At 46.4% G+C, this 16462-nt stretch overlaps 1 protein-coding gene and 1 non-coding gene across 6 annotated transcripts in view; one reads left to right on the forward strand and one right to left on the reverse strand.

The window, feature by feature from the left end:
- FARP1 (FERM, ARH/RhoGEF and pleckstrin domain protein 1) overlaps window positions 1–16462 on the reverse strand; it is a 277212-nt gene that overhangs the window by 136991 nt on the left and 123759 nt on the right. The window lies entirely within an intron of this gene.
- On the forward strand, window positions 11754–11825 carry TRNAN-AUU. Its single transcript has one exon. It is a non-coding gene; the product is annotated as a tRNA-Asn (tRNA).

Below are 16462 nucleotides of genomic sequence, written 5' to 3' on the forward strand. Positions count from 1 at the left end.
AACATTATGGTCATGCCTAATGGGTCACTACTCAACATAAAATATACAGGCCAGCCAGAGAAACAGGCTTAAAGAAGCTCACGCAAGAGGAGAGGCCATTACTTTGTGGCAGATGTTCTTTTATTTTTCCAGATTAAATCAAACGATACAAATGCTGTGCTTTAACTGGCTGGCTGAAAAGCAAATACACTGACCTGTTATGTGTGAATTTACGTCCAGGCCTGCCGAGGTCATGACTTCTTAGTACTGAGAAAAGGGGCAGGGAAGAGTGTGACACAGAGACAAATGCAGGCCTTTCGACTTGTGAGATGGGCCGAGTCACAAACCACTCCTCGGGTGTCCCTGAGTCTGCCACTTAAAGTTATGGTGCCTGCCGGCCTTACACAAGTCTGCGCATCACCCAGCCCAAGCCCACCACACGCAGCTACTCTCCTGTTCTGTGTCTCTGGGCTCTGACCCTCCACCACCTGGCAGCCCTCCTCCCCACCAGCCTGAAGCTGTCTCAAGGCAGGAACTCGGGCATCTTCCTGGACCCACCACCTAGCAAGGTACATGTCTGTTGACTGACTGAATGAATGAACCAAGTCAACGAAGTCACTTTAAAGGCCTTTTATAATCTGTCATCCTTTGAAGATCATTATTTTGCCCACTTGGTCCTCAGATAAATCATAGTTAAAAAAAAAGACAAAACTCCTGGTGAATATAGGTCAAAACATAAACCTTCAGTGAAGCAGCTAGAAACTCCATAGTCAAATCCGGCAGAAGGAGAAGCTTCGGGAAGGGGGCTCAGGCCCCCACTGGTTGCCAACGGAGACAAATCCACCAGAGCGGGGAGGGGAGGGGAGACTTGTGCTCGTTTTCACCAGACCTGAACTGACTGTCAGCAGCCTTGCTAGTAATCACAGCATTTCCCAAAATAAACACTGGACTATCGTTAGGTAGAGAGCTTTCTAAACGCCAGAAGAAAAGGAGACTCGCCATTAAATTCAGACCACCGTTGCGGCCAAATAACGTGTGATCTCTGACGAATGAACTTCGTGATGAAAGGGGCATGCATTAACTGTGAGGTCTTTCAGTCCGCTAGCCAAACACACTCCAGAGTCTCTGAATTTCTCAATCGTCTGCTATTCTTCACCATGTGCGTCCCGCCAGTTCTTCTCCTTTAAAGCCCTGCCCAATGCTGAGGTTCTAGGACATTTCACTCCTTCCGTACATATAGATGTTAGTGATCCAGACTAAATTCAAACACCCAAATTAGTGAGATTCTCCTGTACGTGTGGGTGTATATCCTGCACATAGAAACGATGAGCTCTTCTATATTAAGCATTTCAGAAGATGAAGCAAGGATTACACAAGGTCTCCTTACTAAAGCTGAGGGACCAAGTTCACAGAACAGGACTTTGCTTGTCAGTTCTGACGGTAACATCATCATGCGTACACACGTTTCCCCAAATCGGAATTACTATCAATGGGGACCAAGCCCATTCCATGGAAATCCTTTTGTCTGTACTCAAGTCCTCCCACAAGCCCCCGAACAAAATCCAATCAAAGTAAAAATGCAACAGTTTCACTAAAGTATACTCTACATTCTATAAAATTCAATCACTGTAAGTGTTCAAGTCTGTGATTTTTAGTAACTGTATAGCGGGCTGCCAACATTACCACAATCCAGTTCTAGAACATTTTAATCTCCCCTAAATGTTCCGTTAAGCCAGTATGCCGTTGGTTCCTGCTCCCACTCCCGGCCCTAGACAACCACCCACCTTCTGCCTCTATAAACTACTTCGTATGGATGGAATCAACACAGAGCCATTTGGACCTGGCTTCCTTCACTTAGCACAATGCTTTTTGAGGTTCATACTTGTTGTGCATGCCCCATCAAAGTAAATTTTATTGAGATTCCCTTTACAGTCAAAAGCCTGCTAACCAGAGTGCAAATCCAAGGGAAATCGAAAACTCCACCAGGCCATCTGGTCACCTCCAGACTTGCAGCAGATACCGCACAGCCACCCCAGCTGGTTCTCAGCCCAGGAACTCCCCAGATCGGGGCCCCTCTGGTACCTCTTTTTCTCTCATTTACCCAAGTGGGCTTTTCACTCCCTTCATCTCCACCGCTCTTGATTTCAAAATATCCACAGATGCAGATCGAAATATTCCTGCCTCCACCCAGGTCAGCATCACCCGGGCTGCCCGGCTCCCTCGCTCTCTAGAGAGGACAGATGTAGCCCACAACTGAGATCTAACTGTTCAGTTGTCGCCCCAATGAGATCTTGGAGACGTTTTTCCTTACTCTTCATCTTACCTTTTCTCTATCTGCCTGGAGGACAGGGAAGAGAGACAACACTTGCCTGAGCATGCCCCTAATACATGGGGTTTGGTAAACTAGGTCTGCCCGTGGTTGGGGAAAAGTGGCTCACAGAAAGCAAAAGTGACTGTCTTTGGTGACTTGTGGCTGCAGTGGTTAAAAAAGGTGGTGGGAGAGGGCAAATGCAGCAACTGGGGAGTGAAGGAATGAATTTGAGACACAACTGATTTTCTCGAAACAGGCGAAATGACAAACCTAGATTGGCACTTGGTACTCACAGGAGAAGCTACAGAAGTGGCAGGAATAAAATTCTGTAAGTGCACTCACCCTGTTATCCTGGAGGTGTGATGACGGTTTTCCATCAAAGAGTGGAATCACAGCTAACTGGCAGGGCCCCAGCTTTTGTGCCAGAAAAAAAAAAAAGTGGCAGCTGAACCCAAACATGGAAATTCCTTTCTGCTTCCTGCTTCTCGGCAGGGGAGTTCAGGAGGTGCTCAGAGAGGGTCTGCATATGCCGTCAATATGGAGGTGTGTCTACAGTAAGTTTGCCTTAAAAGGCATGCAGCTTCCTTAGGGAAAATAATGTTCAGTCTGTGAATGTTAATGGCTAGAGCCAGGCTGATCTGTTCTGTTTGTGAAATCCAGTCACCCTAATTAACAAGGTTGCTCTGGGCAACCTCCCCGCCCTGGCCCCAGCTTTTGCTCAGAGGACAGTTTTCAGTTTCTGCTTTTTAAAGAGGTCTGAGCCATAGGCTACTGAGTACATGTGCACTTAAAACAAACAATAAAAACATGGGGTCCTTAAGCAGGTTAAGTCCCTCTGCATGGGTTTTCAATGTACCACCATTTCTTGGCTTGGCCCCCACCCACCCCCAAAAAGCCTGCCAAAAGGTTTACACAATCATGTTAATTTATTCTGTTAAAACGCCTCTTCTTCAGGCATTTGCCCCTAGGAAGATTAAATGATACACTATAGTCCAGAAAACCGCTAAGCTTCTAACAATCCACGTCCCAGGAATGTACGGGAAAGATGGAAAAGTAAACAAACGCCAAGTTTCAAAATGACTGCCAGGAAAATTCTAAGTCAGAGAAGAAAATGAGCCACACGTTTTTCACGTGGCTTAGAAAGCCGACACCTCCGTGTCCGTGGTGACTCGGGGTTTCTCACACACGCCAGCAGCTCCGCACAATAGAAGCTCTGTTTCCTTGAATCAGGCCCATCAGGCTTATCCCAGAAGCAAGCTCCTCCATCACTTCACCTAGAGAACTTTCAGATGGTAAATGAACCAAGCCCACAGGAGAGAAAAGGAGCATTGAGAAGGCACTGCCCCTCCCCCGGCTCCCTCCACAGGGAGTTTCCCAACCACAGAACCTTGACATTTTAAGTGGGTAATTCTTTGCTGCAGGGGTCTGCCCTGCACATTGCAGAATGACGGCAGCATCCCTGGCCTGTATGCACTCGATGCCATCAGAAGACAACCAAAACAGTCTTCAGACATTGCCAACTGGGCCCCCGTCGAGGACGAGGACCCCTGGTCTAGACCAACTACAGAATCATCCGTTTCAGGGCTGGAGAGACCCATGAGACCACCGAGGCCAAGCCCGACCATTCAGGAGTTCACGGAGTCCCTTACAGGGCACTGAGCCCCTACTTAGTGGCCGCACAGAGGAAGCCATGGTATCCAAGCAGGCCAACATGGCTGGAGAAGTCTTTTTTCAAAGAAATAACTATTTAGAGCATCATACATATTCAAAACCATCATTTGGTAAATAAAACAGTAGTAACAATGCTGTTCTGTCCTTCTCTTTATTTAAAGAAAAAGGATAGAAGGAACAAGGAGAGTTGGCCCCACTAGGATGAGTTCTCCAGCTGCTAAGATGGCAGAGCTGATGCGGCCGTCATGCAAGAGGCACTGTCAGAACATTTACAGGCTCCACTTCGAATATGCTTTAAAAAATACTCTTTTATAGAATATAAAAATCCCCCCTGGGAATCAACCCACTCAAAATAGAATTTAATGCACACACATCCTGGATGCTCCACTGAAAGGGACCCCAAGCATCTGCCCAACCCCCTTCACTGCCATTCAAAGAACAGCCTATTAAAAATAAGATAACGATGTGGTTTGGATAATGACCACCAAAACTGGAGAGTCACAGGGTCCACACAGGTGGACCAGGACCCTAAGAATATGTTCCCAGTGACTGCCCAGTGACTTGCAGGAAGGCCTGGTGCCATCACCAAACCCGTAGGGCGGCACAGACCACTCTCCCATCACACCCGCACATGCTAACCTAAGACCTACTTCCTCTTTGCCTAAGTAAATACCTTCATCCAGATCCAGTGCTCTCGGGGCAAGGGTGTGGGCAGAATCTGAGTTTGGTGGGGTTCTTGCCATACTTCAGGGACCTGGAGGGAGTTTGTCAGTAAGTTCTTAAAAGATCATTTGGGGGAACATTAGAGAGTATTCAAAGGTGAAATCAGAAGAAAAGAGGGAATTTTCAATGTTCCTGTAGCATTTAAGTCTCAATTGATTAGCACAATACACCTGAAGTAGCAGATAATCTGGGGAGCCCAAAGCAAGCAAAGACAGACAGAGAAGAACTATTTAAAAATAATAAAGTGCTTGTGGGGTGGTCGGTAACAGCTCAGTGCTAGAGTGTGTGCTTAGCATGCACAAGGTCCTGGGTTCTATCCTCAGTACCCTCATTAAGTTTTTTAAAAAATAATAAAGAGCCAGAATCAAACACACAGTTTTTAAAGTTGCAATGATGTCAGCACTCTTTTTGCACATGGAGTCATGTTTTATAGCCACACTGCTCCACCAAACAACTTTTTGTTACTATTTATCATCTTAAACTTTCAAAGAGAAAATAATTAAAGATTTACATTTTTGGCTAAGACTCCTCATAAAAGAAAAAGAAAGAAGGAAAGAAGGAAGCATCTTCCGTGTAGAGTTCTTGTAACCAGTGAATTCTGGTATCCAAGCAGATTACTGGAGTTAAGACTTAAATGTAATTCTTTTGGATGAGACCATATCTTTATTAACATTTTTCCTTCTTTAGGAACTATGCTGTCCCCCCAGGGGCATGACTCTACACACAGCATTCAAAGCTGCCGAGTTCTCTGTAGAACAGGCCAAGGGAGAAATCATTTGCACACATAATGTCCAACTCCTCCCTTCAATAGGCGGCCCCTGTGTTTTCATACACTTCACCTGCTGGGATCAAGCTTTCAAAGGGAGCTGGCCAGGGCATGCTTTTGTGTCTTTTGGCTGGTAATGGTTTCCTTCTTCTCAATGCACGGCAGAGATGGTGTGAAGAGAAAAGGCTGCTTTTAGCAAAGGTCAGTATTAACAGGATGTCCTATTCAGGGAAAGATGGACATCAGAATTTTCTAACAACAGTCAACTATGCAGAGTAGAATTTCTTTCCCTTCTTTTCACTTTCTTTGGGTTCCATCTTTTTTAAAGACAGAAACAGGTATGCCTTTCTTACTCAGAATTAAAATCAATGAATTTTTAAAAAATAAAGCAGAATTGGTATTTTCTGAAGTCGTGAATTGCGACAGTTGTCGTGCCTGGGCCTGCTCACTGAGCTCCCAACCGAAGCCCCGTCTTCCCATCCCATCCCTCCAGCCAGATGGCATCCAAGCAGGACGCCTCTGCATTTGGCAACTCACCCCACCTACAACGTGGTAGCCTCACTGAGCACAAAGTCTGAAAACTCTAATACAGACACAGAACCAGAGAATTAATAAATGTCTGATGAAGGAGATTCCGAGTGAAAGGCCAACAGCATCAACACACAGATAAAAACGAAACGAGGAGTTTGCTGTATTACTGGGGACAGCTGGCAGAACTCACAATAATTGAAAACCATGGGTAAATCTCACAGAATTAAGCTGATGTTTGCATCCTAACCAAATCTTTCACACCAGCTCATGGTACCAAAAGAAACACCAAGTGCAGGTCCATGAAAGGTTCTACCTACCACTTTGGGAACCGTGTTTTCCAGGCCAGCCAGTTAAATTTGACGGCTGTTTCTGGAGCCCCATCTCTGTGCAGCCCCATCTCCGGTGCAATCCTCATACCGTGCAATAGGGACAGTCACCAAACTGCAGGATGTTTAAACATGAGCCACAGTTTCTTCATTTCTCTTTGGTAAAATGGGGATGATCCAGCCTCCTTTAAAATGGAAGTACATACAAAGTGCCTGGCATATGGTCAGTGTTCAGAAAGCTGGGTTACACCCAGGGCGACTGTGTCACACAACTCTGGGGTGGGGGGAGTTCCCATTACGGCCCTGCACGGCCTTACAAGGAGCTCCTGGGTCATCCTTTTCCTAAACATCCTGCTTTGTGGTTCATCTCATTTTCTACCTCTCTGCCCGTTCTCAGAAATGTCAAGGTCGAAATGCAAACACGTAGGACAACAGCAAACAAGGTACAGGAGAACGGACAAGTTAGAACTGAGCTGGCTTCTGACGGAGATCTATGTCTGTCGAGATTAGAATAGATCTACCTTAATAGAGTTAGATCCTTCAAGATCTATTCAAGATCTATCTTTACCCCTCTAGGTACTACTGACAACTTCAAATAAACATAAGACAACATTTAATACTCGCATTTGTCTTGGAGGGGTGGCGGGAGGAAGCTCCACAGGACTCTTTCTGAGAATTTGATGAAAGAGGCCCCTTCCCCCAACATACACGTGTACCCCAAGTCTGCTTACATTTCAGACAGTTCATTACCACATGTCCCTGCCCTGAGTCCCTCTCCCACAGCAGGAAGAGAATCAGGCAGAACTTCTTATAGTTTTTTATTCTTATTTTTTATTGAAGTGCCGTCAATTTACCATGTTAGTTTCAGGTGTACAGCAAAGCGATTCAATTATACACATACATACATAGTTCTTATGATTTAAGTATGGAACAAGCTGACTTTTTAAGGTGACTGTACACATAGCTGGCTGCCGTCCCAATAACTCTCTCTCTAGGTTGTGTTAAAATTCCAAAGAACAAAATAGCATGAAGAAAGCCTGGGAAGTTTGTGCAGCCAGTCTCCGGTCCAAAAATGCCTGCTGCTCCTCCAAATAATTAAGCTATTACTTCATTTCTATTGCACACCTGCAACATAATTGCTTCAAAAGACCACGCTCACAGATGGCTTTGAGAGACATAAGTCCGCATAATAAAAGTTCACGGGCGGCTCGGTTATTTGGACAAGGTTTTGGGATTACGGAGATGCTGCCCAAGGCAAACACATCATCTAATTAGCTCCAATTGATTAGCTGAGCTGCACTTGGCGGTGGACCAAGGGGGCGGGCTATCCCACATCCTGTCCTTCCGGGGGGATGGTGGGGCTGCTGCATCACCTGGAGGGCAACTAGACCGCGTTCTCAACAGTAAATAAAGCACAACGTCCCACATTCTGGCTGGAAGAGGAGTGCAGTCTACAGAAAGGTGGCAGATGAATATCCATGTGCTGTCGTTTAAAGATCAGAACCAGTAATAACCACAAACCACTTTGACTGGTGTATACAGTTGACAAGCACTTTAGCACGGCTCAGACCTCGGACAAGGAAAGGCAGACGGCTCTGCCCATCCACTCATCCATTAGGCAAGTGCTTTTTGAACACAGACTGTGCTGTGTGTGGAGGACACAAGTGGACAGAGGTGGTCCCAGTCTTCAAAAGCCACAGACACGTAGGAGAAGAGGGCCAAGTCTGCCTTGAGGAGAAGGAGGGTTTTCACAAGGGAAGGGACACTACATCTGATTCTTAGGGGGAAAACAATTTTGTGCAGAGAGCCTGAGGAAATAGCAATCAAGGCAGAAAGAACTGTGTGCAAATACAAAGGTACTGAAGTGAGAATGGGACTGTCCCAGGTGTGCCGGGAGCCCGGGGAGCCAGGAGAAAGGAGGGAGCGATGGGCGATGAGGCTGGAGAAGTAGACAGGACAAATCCAGGAAGGTCTTCCCTGCAGGTGATAATGGGGTTTACAGACCTGAAGCCAAAGACAAAGATCTGCTGGAGCAGCTGTTCTCAAAGCAAGAAATGCATCAAGACTCCGCGGGGGAGCTTTTGTAAGTGTACTGATGCCCCGTCTGCTCACAAAGACTCTGGCTCAATTAGCCTGGTGTGGGACTCGGACATCAGTATTCTTTCAAAAAAGCCCCCCAGGGGAGTCTGTTGTGCAGTAGGTGCACACCAGCCTTGGGCTAGAAGTTAAGCAGCCACCTACGGTCATCCACGCTTGGGGCTCTCTCTTGGGCTTTGAATTGCAGCAATGATTTCCCTTTAATTTTGTGTATCAATTTTAAGAATGCAAAAAAAAATTTTTTTTAAGGATGGAGAGAAAAGGCTCCTAGAATGACACACACACCCATACCCCCATCTTCATTATGATATAAAAAATTTCCGCATGTGTTATTTGATATGCAAAATGTCCTATTATTGCAGATGCTAACAAATCCAAACTGACCTTAGTTTCTTGATTATGTGTTTGGACTGCGTAAGAAAAAAATTCTGAAAATCTCTTTATGCCTCAAACCATTCTCTAAGGCCATGATGCTTTGCTGAACAAGATCAAAAAGTCAAATAGGGTTCATGAACTGACTCATCAGCCAGCACAAGGTGCGGGGAGAGGCAGGCCTGGGAGCCGATGCTTATCGGAAGAGCATCAGTGCTTTCAAAGGTCATCTTATGGACAAACTAGATTTATAAGCAGAACAGGTAAAACAGAGGTTGTGATCCAGCAAACCTCCATAAGTCTAAATGGCTAGCACTCCCCAGGTAGCCAGGTCGGCAAACCTGGGTCACGTCTACCGCCCCTTAGACCTTCCCACATCCAGTAGGGCCACCACTCATGGACTGGCCCATTCTCTTTCAACACGGTTCTCACAGCCACCATGAATCAACTGAACTCAGCAATGGAATCCAAATCGATTTATGATTCCTGCCCTGTGATTTAATACGACTTTGAAAAGAGCCACTCACTAGGGCTACTTGGAAAGAATACCAATTTATATCAGGCAAGAACCCAAGACATTGATCCCTTTCATTCAAACTAACAATATGGCCTTTTAGAGAAAAAGAAGAGGACGCACAAAAAATGTTTGTGGATGTAAATATGTGGGGAAGAATGAAATGCTTTTCACTTCTGCCGGAAGAGGAAGAAGAAATAAGAAAAGAAAAAAAACCCCAAACAAACCTGAACTCCTAATAGCCTTTGAACATACTCTCTCCAAAAGTTAGAATATCAGATTCACCTTCATGCCAAGGGTCAAGTTTGTATCGTTTCATTGTGACTTTCTCTGCAAAGACTCACAGAGAAGTGGTGAGGGTACCACTTTTACCTTGCCAGTTTTTTTTTCAAAATAAGATGACATCTAGAACAACTCAACCACATGACACGATACAAAGAAAGTTTATAAAAATATTACAATAATATTTATCAAAATTTGTTGGAGGCGTGATCAGTGATGACTGACCCTGTCAAGCCCTCTAAAGATCTGCCCTCTTTAAGTTCAGTGCTTTTGAAGTTTGCAGCTTGGCCGTTGCTCCTGACAAGCATGATGGGAATGTCACAGGGCTGTGCTTCCCACAGCCCTCACTGGGGGAGAGGCCAAGGGGCAAATGAGACTTACGGGAAGCAACCCTGGGGCCAGCATGATGCAGTTGGACATATGTGTTTATTCTGCCCTCTCAGGAAGGAAAAATGATCAGCATGTTGAGACGGCTCAGATCTGGGGGAAATGGCTCAAGCCTACAGTAGTTCCTACAAGATGGATTTCCAGCATACCTTGAGGGGTCATCACATTTATCTCACCGTCCTCAAAACATCTGGAAACCATGATCAAAGGATTCATTGACTCAATAGTGAATGTAAGCAAAAGATCTGGGTAAGCAAAGTGGCCGTCTTCATCAAACTACACCCTATGGCCCCTCATGCCCCAAAGGCTGTCCAGTCCCCCTCTGGCCAGAAAGAGAACCTTCTCTGCTGACCCAAGCTACCCTGATCAATCCAAGCCCTGCCCTTCTCCAGGCTCCTCCTGTTACTGTTGGTCATTACAACACCCCCCCACAGCCCACCCGGCCTCACCCAACACACATTCTTGATAAGCTGCAAACTTAGAAATTTCAGTCACTTACACTGACTACGTTTCATGTTGTATTGACTGTGTCCCTGGGCCATTTGAAGCCGGCTTCCAAACCTTTCCGTGGGTGAGCTGCATCACACCCGCAAGTTCTTCCATGGGCACTGGGGTCACCCAAGGCACGGAGCTGGGTACCTTAGGAGGGGTCCCTTTTCCTTAATGGTCCCGATTTGGAAACCACTGTACCTGCTGTCAGGTGGCCTGGACTCACCTCCCCTGAAGTTATCACCTCGAGGCTCCTGGTGTACCTGGCAGCAGTGGTGTGAGGCAGCCCTGTGAGGAGGGGAACACTCCCCAGTCCCGGCCCCTCGCCCCCATCCTGCCCTCGCCGGCCCAGCCAGCTTAATAAACATTTATCCAGCAGGCCTGGCCGCTGCAAAGCACGATAACCACCCTTTGCCTGCTTTTCACACTAAAAAACAATTGACTCTATTTAAACGTAACTGATAAATTGGGCAATCATATGTCGGCCATCGACAATCCAGTTAAGAAAAGATCCCTCCATCTGATTAGCTTTTATCAATCAGATGACAACACGTGTAGGATTTTAAAGATTCCCTTCCCCTCTGCGTCTACTTTTCTGCCTACGTCTTCGGACCCCATGGATTTAAACAAGTCCGTCACTTTCTGACTAAAACAGGTTATGTTTCTACTGAAGCGTCTTGCCAAGAAGCGGAGCGAGCACCGTTCCAACCTGGGTAATTAGTACTGTCTGCAACCAGGGTTACCAGTGAGAGAGGGGTCTGCTTCGAAGGATGAAAAACTCTGTCCTCACCAAGCACTCGCAGCACCACCAAGATCACGCCATTTCATAAGAATGGAGATTTTCTTCAAGCCTTTCAACACCTTCTACCCTCAGGCCTTGGGCCAATTCAGACAACAAGCGAAATGTATGACGATTTCTTACCGATGGTCCTCATGTGACGTCCCAGACCAGCACTGTCCAATACAGTATTCTACGACAAGGGAGATGTTCCCCATCTGAGCTAGCACGGACGGCTACTGAGCACCTGAAGATGGCAAGTGCAACTGTATCTTCCATTAGATTGAATTTAAATTTAAGCAGTCACACGTGGCTGGTGACCAGTGTATCGGACAGGGCACTCCCAGACATTGAGATACATTTCTTGTTACCTTAGTAACATGTTTTGACAAAAATATGCACAGACTGTTCTCTTCCCCTCAGGGCTTTCCTACAAAGTACTTACCAGCATTTTCTATCACTTAGAGTCCCCATTCCCCTGACTGAAGAAAATGTTGAGTCAGTTGTGGGGGTGTGGGGGGGTGGTAGAGGGTATAGCTCGGTGGTAGAACACATGCTTATTACGCACGAGGTCCTGGGTTCAATCCCCAGTGCCTCCATTTAATACATAAATAAATACAGCCAAATTACACGCCCCCCCCAAAAGAATCAGTTCGATGGAAAAATGGGAGGTAGATTAAAACTTCAGGTTTCTACTTAATACTGATGCCGTATATTGAATCCAGCGATTTTCCTTCCCTCACCGGTGTGATCACTGGGCACTCTTCCAATTATCCACAGTGTGTAGGATGCTTCCACCACCACACGCTCCGAGCACACACTGCACTTTGTTCAGGAACAGGAAGCATCAACAGCAAAGGCCTGACAGGGGAGGAGAATTGCGTTTTGCTTCCCACTCTTGGAAAAGCCTTTTCAGTGTCCGCCCACCCGAGTTTACAAGAGCCTCTTTGGAGAGCAAACTGGAGAACACAGGGGCGATTGTTCTCCGCAGCCACCCTCCTCCGACAAGGCTCGGTCCCAATGCTTTCAAAGACAATTGCACTCCGAGAAAATGCCACTGAATAACTGGGCCAAACTGTGTCCACTTGGAGTGTTTGCACAGACTGTTCTCAGAATGACCAAGGAAGAGGTGGTGGGGTCACTGAGTGCCAAGGAGTTGAGACTTAGAGGCAATGTCCAGTAGTGGGCGGGGGGGGGGGGAGGACCTGGCTGTTGGGGAGGGGAACTTAGCAGGTGGGAGGTCCCAGAGAATTCCACTCAGGATGGGGATACAGAATCATGCTGAGTGTGAGGAATGCTCGTGCTAGTGTGCAAGGTGCCCGCTGGCAGAAACATGCCCACTGTGAGTCAGTTACCCTTCAAACCTGAAACCCGCCCATACAAGCTGCACTGAACACAGTTATGGTCAGAGAGCCCTGCCGGTGATGGGACGCTGTGGCCAATGCCACACACCCAAATCATCTAAAAAATGAGGCCGTTATAACATTGACTTACTCTCAGAGATGTACATCCTTTCAAACCAAATTCCTCTTGCCCAGAGCAAAGCAAACAGGTAAGATTCAGGGGCCAACTTCTTTTCCACATGCTTACTCCTTGGTCCTTCCCAGCTGGAAACTTGGAGCTCCATTTTGCCACCTGCCCAGGCTTCACCCTAAAGTCATCCTCAGCACCTCTTACTCTCACACCTCCTCCCCAATTCTTAGCATATCCTCTCAGCTCTACCTTCGAAATCTACCCAGGACCCAACCACTAACTGCCACCATGGGTCTCCTGGGTGACCACAACAACTTTCCAATTGGCCTCCTCACCCAGCCACTGCTGTCCGCTCAGCTCGGCAGCTGGGGTGGTCCCTGTACAAGGTCAAGCCAGATCATGCCACTCAGAATAAAACCTATACTCCTTCTCCTGGCTGACCAGAACTCCCGGTTATTTCTCTGGGAGCCTCACTCCCGTTCCATCTCTTGCTCGTTCTATTCCAGCCACTGTGGCTGCCTTGCTGTTCCTCAAATGCACTGAACATGCTCCTGCCTCAGGACCTTTGCACATCCTCGTCTCCCTGAAATGACTTTCACCCCCCAAATGCAGGACTTGTTCTCTCAATTCCCGTAAGTCTCTGCTAAATGTCACTTCATCTGAGGGGCTTCCCTGACAAATTCTCAAATAAAATATGGATGTGCATACATCCACATCCACCACCACATCCATGCTTCTTTCTCCATTGCTTTTTTTTCTTAGAACTCAGTACTACCTGGCATATGATACATTTGATTCTGCTTCTTCCTCCACTGGAACACAGGTTCCATGGGGATGAGTACTGTCTATTTGGGTCACCCTCTATCCCCGGGGCCTACCTGGCACACAGTTGGTGCTCAACTAATATCTGTAGCTTTTCTCTTTGAATATTTTGCTTCCACCTTCGCAAAGCAGAGTTCTCGCAAAATGAGAGTCACGTGACAATGGTACCTATCAAATAAGCTATGGATCATAAAATCGCTATTTAATTTATACAAAGCAAATGAATTTAAAACAGTGTGGTTCTGAGGGGAGGGTACAGCTCAGTGGTAGAGTGTGCACCTAGCATGTACAAGGTCCTGGTTCAATCCCCAGTACCTCCGCCAAAATAAATAAATAAAGGTAATATTCCCGCCACCTCCAAAAAGTAAAAACCCAATATGGTTCTGCATAACTGGATCTGGACTCAAATTTAGGTTCACTATATCCTCATCTAGATCCTTCTCCGAAGCACTCCCTTGAATTCCCTTGAGTTCTCAAAGGGGAGGGCACATCTGTCTACATAAAAGGGTCGCATACTAAGTCATGAAAGTAAATGTGTGTGTGTCAAATACTTGCCCTTGTGTCAGGAAGCCTATTCAACCCTTAATTCCCTTCTCCTTTCCCACAAGCAAGGGGCTGTGTGCTCCCCCAGGCCGGCTCCTGACCTTGGTCCCCCTAGAAGGCTGTAAACTCCATGAAGACAGCAGACTTGTCCTTCAGGGTCACTGGTCCAGACCCAGGGCCAGGAACACTGCAGGGGCATCAGCGAATGTCTGCTGAGCAATGAGGATGCCTGTCCTGAGCTAGGAGCCAACAACGGGGAGCTTGTCCACAGCAATCCTCAGGCTGATTGGACCCTGCAGCACGTGAGGTGTCACGGGGGACATGGCTGCCTTCACCTCTTAGAAAAAGCTGACCACATACGACGTTTTTCCCATTTATTTTCAGGACAGCAGTAAGCATCTCACTGATGGTCCCCATGTTGTTTCTGCTTGGGCTAATTTTAATTCCATCTCATCAGGTCCCTTCGTAATAGATGCTGACAGTTCCAGATGCCAGGCCCTCAGGGAGAGCAGCTGCTTATCCCCTCAGGACTAATCTCAACGGCTTAACCTCTAAGACGGCAGGTCTTCCTCTAGAGTTTTGCAGGAGAGAAAGCATACAGCACAGGTCAGGCCGACAGCCACACGGACATCACTGTACTCAGAGTATCTCTTTATCTGGACGGTGATCTCAGACAGCAGACTTCTGTCCCATTTGTTGTTAACCCAAGTGCCTCACAGAAGACCTACACATAATAAAAGCTCAATGAAAGCTTGAAGAATGTCACTGGATGTGGTAGGTACTGACCAACTGAAAATTAACAGTTACCTGAACATTTTACAGATTGGTTACTATACAAGGATAGTTCAAATAAATGCTTGTCATCTACTGTCTGTAAAAGATATTTTGTTTTGTTTTTAAGCCTCACACAATGGTGTTAACTGGAGTTCACATTAAGTGTACGATCTTAGACGCCATACACACAGCCAGATTTACACTCAGTAGCAATGAAACTGCTCTCCATTTTCTAAGAGGAAAATCTCTTAGAATTTCCTATGTTGTGCTTAATTTAATCTCAATACTCTGCATTAGCCCAAGTAACATTAAAGCTAATTCTTTCTTTGGCAAAAGGAAGCCATGACTGGATTTACTTGCCCACGTGTACACAGACGAGGCCAGGCACATGGATCCCCGTCTGCCATGGGATGTGCTGTGCTCTCCTGATTCCCAGCATTGGACCATTACAGCATAGAAGTACATGCTAATGGTCCATGGGATCAATTCCAGCAGTAGCTGACAGCTGATCCTGAATATTTGAGTACACAGATCACAAACATTAATGAGTTACAAAATAAAATATCCTCCCACTGAGTCAAATCGCTCATACACAGAAAGAAGCACTAGGACAGCAGTGCCTACAAGGCCCAGAAATAGAATTCATAACATATGACGGCCCAATGAAGACATTTGGGAGCTTGGTAAAAATAATGATGTAATGGGAAACGACTCAGAATCAGAAAATGTAAATGTCACGTAGGCCAATATCGCACCAAATACAGAAATCTCATTCACTGGCTCTCTGAAGGGGGGTTACATGTCTGCCCGAACACTTGTGGAAACCAGGTCTTACTAACTTCATCAGAACAAGTATTCCATTTGCAGGCGTCCCTTACCATTAGACTTAACAGCACCAATTAAATGTCAGATGTCACGCTGGATTCCAAGGATAAAATTATAGAAGACATTGTTTCTATCCTCAAAGGCCTCAGAATCTATTGGAGGAGAAAATAAAAAATTCTGCAGGTGAAATGGCCAGTGAGGGGGTAGAGAGAGGCTTGGGAGCACAGAGGAGAAACATCCCACGTAAGAAATCAGGAAGGGCTCACAAGTGACAGTGCTTGAGGTCCACACTCAAGTCTGCTCAAGAAAGAAGGGGCCAAGACCGTCCAAAGCAGCACAGATGTGAAACCCAGGGGGCGCAGTGAGCCTGGGGATCTGTGCGCCCCTCAGGAGATCCCAGTTGCTTCATGAAGGGCCTTGTGTACGGGGCTAAGGAGTTTGGATTTCATTCCAAAGATGAAGAAAAACCACTGAAGAATGACATGCTCAGATATATATAAACGCAGCTGGAACACTGCTCATTACTCCTGACTGTGCCACTTGCTAGATGAACGTTAGTCCTCCCCCAGAAACCTGAAGCTCTCTGAAGGCAGGGATCGAGTCTGTTTTGTTGACCCATGTGTTCCCATTACCTAATAAAGTATCTGGGATAGAGCAGGTATTGAGTAGACACTGAACGGATCAATCAATCAATCAAGAAATGAGTGGTCTTGGGGGAGGGGTGAGTTGAAAGGGGAATCCTTAAGGGAGACAGTAAGACCAGCCAGTCTAAGGATTCCTCTAAGCCTGGTTATGGGAG

Source organism: Camelus ferus, chromosome 14 (assembly GCF_009834535.1).
Source record: "Camelus ferus isolate YT-003-E chromosome 14, BCGSAC_Cfer_1.0, whole genome shotgun sequence".
Classification (NCBI taxonomy): domain Eukaryota; kingdom Metazoa; phylum Chordata; class Mammalia; order Artiodactyla; family Camelidae; genus Camelus; species Camelus ferus.